Source organism: Triticum dicoccoides, chromosome 4A (assembly GCF_002162155.2).
Source record: "Triticum dicoccoides isolate Atlit2015 ecotype Zavitan chromosome 4A, WEW_v2.0, whole genome shotgun sequence".
Classification (NCBI taxonomy): Eukaryota; Viridiplantae; Streptophyta; class Magnoliopsida; order Poales; family Poaceae; genus Triticum; species Triticum dicoccoides.
In genome coordinates this window covers 548,996,480-549,001,788 of record NC_041386.1, presented here as the reverse complement: position 1 = coordinate 549,001,788, position 5,309 = coordinate 548,996,480, and the positions used below count along the sequence as shown (strand labels likewise).

The 5,309-nt window shown below is 41.1% G+C and overlaps 1 pseudogene; it reads right to left on the bottom strand.

The window, feature by feature from the left end:
• Positions 1-3,303: 3,303 nt before the first annotated feature.
• Positions 3,304-3,422, bottom strand: LOC119290091 (annotated as a pseudogene).
• Between the last annotated feature and the right edge of the window lie 1,887 nt (positions 3,423-5,309).

Here is a 5,309-nt window from a genome sequence, read left to right as displayed (position 1 = left end):
TAGAAGATAGAAAAAGCAGGCTTTAGCCGCCCGCACAGCTGGGCCGTCCCATCTGGAGCTTCCCTCTGCCTCACTTACAACGAGATGTTGGGGCGCTCGAACAAGCGACGTGCCGAGCGAGCGAGCACCCGCATTGGGCCGGCCCAAGTCCGCGGTTGTGTTAGTGGCACTCCCCAAATGGGCACCTGAAGCGCCGTATAGGAGCACCCACTCTGTTCTTCGTTCGGATTGTGTGAGCATGTGGGCCAACATAGTCAGCCTCTCGTTCGATTGACTTTACGGGCCAGCCCATTAGGGAATAACTTGTGCCGCTTCTAGACTCCACTGCTCAGCGCACTAAAGTGACACCCATGAACATCTTCTAAAAAACTCCTCATGAACAGAACGAAGCGAGGGATCGGCGGTGGCGCGCATGAAGCTGGTGTGTCCCTCTCAACCTCGTTCCTTCCCCGTACCCATCTCTTCCTTCGGTCTCCCTTTTTTTTTCTCGAGTCGGTCCGATGGCGTCAGGAAAAACGGCGAGAGACAACTGATGGTTCAAGGGATAAAAGATGTCTTGTTGTCTTCCCGGAACATTTTCCGATGCCTGATGGTTCAAGGGATAAAAGATTACTCCACCCCCTCCCTATGTTGCAACTCAGTTACCTCACTTCTGACTGAATTGCAATTGCCTACTACTATCCATTGGTAAAGAAGACACTAGTATATTTGACAGATAAACTATTTATTCTGACTAATGCACTTTATTGTTGTTTTTAATAAGTCCATATGACCTTTTGGTGGAGTTTTTATATCAAATGTGTATTCATCCAGATTTATACATAATTTTCTAAATCTTGGGAAACATGAAAAATTTGTCTGTGTTGCTTTTGGTTAACCCGTCCCCATGTCTAAAGTTTGCATGAATTTTAGTTTGAGACTATTGCCTTTTCTATTTGTTGAATAAACTGAAAGGAGAGAAATAACTACTTCCAAATCTATAGCGTCTAAATTAGATCCTAACTAGTTGGTTGACTAGATACTAAATACACATCTTTATAATTGGTTTTTTGCTTCGACATCGATTGAAGGACATCTTCATAGCCCGTTGATTAGCCACATCGATGCGAGACTTTCTTTTTTTCGACTCCCTTATTGATCTCTATCGCCGCATTCTATTCCACCTATAGTGCTATATTCATGGCTCACACTCATGTATTGCGTGGGGTTGAAAATGCCAAAAGCGTTAGAAGTACGATCCAATTATCTGGTTTGACACTAGGATGCTCATGATTTATATTTATGCGGTGAAGGCGGAGTCATGCCATGCTAACATGATAAAAATGAGTGGGATAATATATTTTAAAAAAGTAATGATTATGTTTCTTATATTCATGGATATTATTATGTTTATATTGTTACTTCATCGTTTCTCAATGATTATACCGTAAAGAGATTACATGATACTACATGATACACATGTTAGATAACATTTTACATCAAAAATTCTGTTTTTATCATTTACCTGCTCGAGGACGAGTAGGAATTAAGTTTAGGATGCTGATACGTCTCCAATGTATCTATAATTTATGATTGTTTCATGCTATTATATTATCAATCTTGGATACTTTATATGCATTTATATGCTATTTTATATCATTTTTGGGAACTAACCTATTAACCCAGTGTCTAGTGCAAGTTACCGTTTTATGCTTGTTTTTGGTTTCCAAAAAATTAGTACCAAACGAAATCCAAACGCTACAAAACTTTTTGATGATTCTTTTTCTAGACATAAGAGACCCTAGAAACTTCTGAAGGAGACCAGGCGCGAAGCGAGGAGACGGCAAGGCAACAGGGCACGCCATGTTACTTTGTGGGCCCCACGTGGCTCTGTCTAGCCTAATTCCATTTCTATAAATTCTCAAGTATTGGGAAACCCCAGAGAGCCACCCGAAACATTTTTCCCACCATCGCAAGTTTCTGTTCTTCCACGATCCCATCTGGAGGCCTTTTTGGGTAATCTGCCGGATGGGGAATCGATCACGGAGGGCTTCTGCATCATACTTGCTGCCTTCTGATGATGCATGAGTAGTTCACGACAGACCTACGAGTCCATAGCTAGTAGTTAGATGTCTTCTTATCTCTCTCTCTTTAATCTTCAATACAATGTTCTGCTCGATCTTCTTGGAATTCTATCCAATTCTTTTGTGGTGTGTTTGTTGGGATACGATGAATTGTGATTTATGATCAAATTATTCTTGAGTCTTTTCTGAACTTTATTATGCATGATTGTCATAGCTTTGTATTTCTCTCCGATCTATCCGTTTGGTTGGCCAACAAGATTGATTTATCTTCAATGAGGGAGGTGCTTTGTAATGGGTTCAATCTTCCGGTGTCCTCACCCGGTGATAGTAGAGGTAGCGAGGCACGTATTTTGTTGTTGCCATTAAGGGTAAAACGACGGGGTTTATTCATACTGTTTGGTTTTTTTACTTTGTCTACATCATGTCATCTTGCTTAAAGCGTTATTCTATTTGTCTTGAACTTAATACCATAGATGCATGCTGGATAGCGGTCGATTGATGGAGTAATATTAGTAGATGCATGCAGGAATTGGTCTACTTGTCATGGACGTGATGTCTATATACATGATCATTGCCATGAATACGTCATAACTATGCGCTTTTCTATCAATTGCCCATCAGTAATTTTTTCACCCACTGTATGCTATGTGTTCGAGAGAGAAGTCTCTAGTGAAAACTATGGCCCCCGGGTCTACTTTTACTACATTATTAAAACCAAAAATACTTTGCTGTAATTTATTTACTTTATTTATCTATCTATCACCACCAGAATTAATCCTTGCAAGTAACGAGTTCAAGGGGATTGACAATCCTCTCACCAGCATTGGGTGCAAGTACTTGCTTTTGTGTGTGTAGGTGCTGCTAAAGATGGTTTGCTTGGTTCTCCTATTGGTTCGATAATCTTGGTTCTCACTGAGGGAAATACTTATCTCTACTGTACTGCTTCACCCCCTCCTCTTCGAGAAAAATCCCAACGCAGTTTACAAGTAGCAGACGTCAAGTTAGGATGTCGGGGATGTGGATTCTCATAGTGCACCCAACGCACACATGGGCGCATTGAGTGCGCGTCGAAGATCTTCTCCAGTGAGGTCTCTGCCGCGAGTTTGGTAGCCGCCGACACCAACTCTATTTCTGTGTTCCCACATTCTCACGCATGACGCACATGGGAAAATTACTAAATAGGTTGAAAATACATCGCGCACCTATGTTCCCATGCCAAGAGACGAAAAAATGTAAAAAGGGAATGCAACATGATGACTACCCAGGAGGTCACCCATTCTCGTACTACTCTCGCCCAAGCATGTTTAGCTTCAGAGTTATGATGGGATCCGACGCTTTAGTGCTGATATGATTGCATCCAACATGTTATCCATGTCTCCGGAGTTCCTAAAATGCCTAGTCCATGAGTTTTCCATCACCTAGACATCTACCTCATTTTCCATCTAGGGAGACGTTTTTTCCATCTTTACCACCGTTTCTACTTTCTTAAATGCTTACTCCATGAGTTTGCCATCACTTAGACATCTACCTCGTTTCCGTCTACAGAGACGATGTTTTCCATCTACCATCGTTTGGACTTCCTAAAATGCTCACTCCACGAGTGTTCCATCACTTAGACATCTAGCTACCCCGTTTTCCATCTACAGAGATGATATTTTCCATCTTTAACATCATTTCTACTTCCTAATGCTTACTCCATGAGTTTGCCATCACTTAGATATCTACCTCGTTTTCTATTGAAGGATATGATGTTTTCCATCTCCACCATCAATTTTAATTCCTAAAATGCTTACTCCACCAGTTTTCCATCACCTAGACATCTTCCTCCTTTTTCGTCTACAGAGACAATGTTTTCCATCTTTACCGTACTTTTCTACTTCCTAAAATGCTTACTCCATGAGTTTGCCATCGCTTAGACAACGACCTCATTTTCCATCTATGAAGATGAAGTTTTCCATCTTTACCATCGTTTCTACTTCCGAAAATGATTACTCCATGAGTTTGCCATCACTTAGACATCTACCTCGTTTTCCATCTACAGAGATGATGTTTTCCATCTTTACCATCGTTTCTAACTTCAAGTTTACCTTGGTCAGGGCTGTTAACGGGTATCGGATCCGGAACCCGCACTCAATAGCTAAACAATGACTAGTTACAGTAGATGCCACCTGTCGGTTAATCTCGACGAAAACACTTCCATGATGCGCCATTTATCATTATGGAAGTGGACACTTGCATGATGAAAAAGTGATTATTGTCATGGAACACATCTATGCCAGCACATGTATGACTATCTTGATTCTAACATTAAACCATCATGGGTGTACAGGGGTGACAGAAAACGTGGCCTACTGTAACTATTTTTGTACTGTTGATTGTAGGTTTTGCTTCGGAGGAGCATACTTTCAACTTACACTTCCCACTGATTAGTAATCTTAGGCTATCCATTTAAGGGAAATTATCACTGTCCTATAATCCTCTCTGCTTTGGGGCCCAACAAGGTATAGAAGAATAGAAGCGTCTAGTCGATTTCAGTGGGTCAAAGGAATCCCACCTCTAAATCATGGTAGACTCTCAAACCACGGGACCACCTGATGGCCCAATGGTGGTGACCTAGGTATCACCCAATAGCTATACTGTAGAAGACTCAGACCTCTCCCAATGCATTGGTGCTAAAGTGGGATGCTAAGTGCATTAAAATGCTTAGCAACTAATGTCCCCAATGCATTGGTGCTTAGGTTTTGTAGCTAAGCCTCCTCTATTTAATTGTTTAGCAATAAAACTTCTTCATGTATTGGTTGCTAGTCTTTTTGCCTAGGTCCATGTGCTTAGCATTGGTTCTTATTGGGGTCACCATAATGCTCTCTCTCCTCTTTAAATGCTTTGCCACATCATATTTCTGCCTATGTGGCATCCTTAGCACCTGTACACCGTGGAGCATTAGGAAGGGCCTCACACACAGACTGACATCCTCTCCTTGCATCAACGATGAGTTGGTGGGGCCAAAATTAAACAAAGAAAGATAAACCTAGGACTTTTTATGTGTACTTAGGTTGCCCGTATTACCATGCATGCCAACTAGGCTTTGTTAATGATATGGTACACAATTAAATGAGGAAAGATAAGATGTGGTATCATATTAAATGTTGTACTACTTTGTGCTATGCATGGCAATTAATTATGCAATATAAGATATACTAACTTATAATATGGTGCGTGCATATGCGAAAAAGTGACTACGAATTC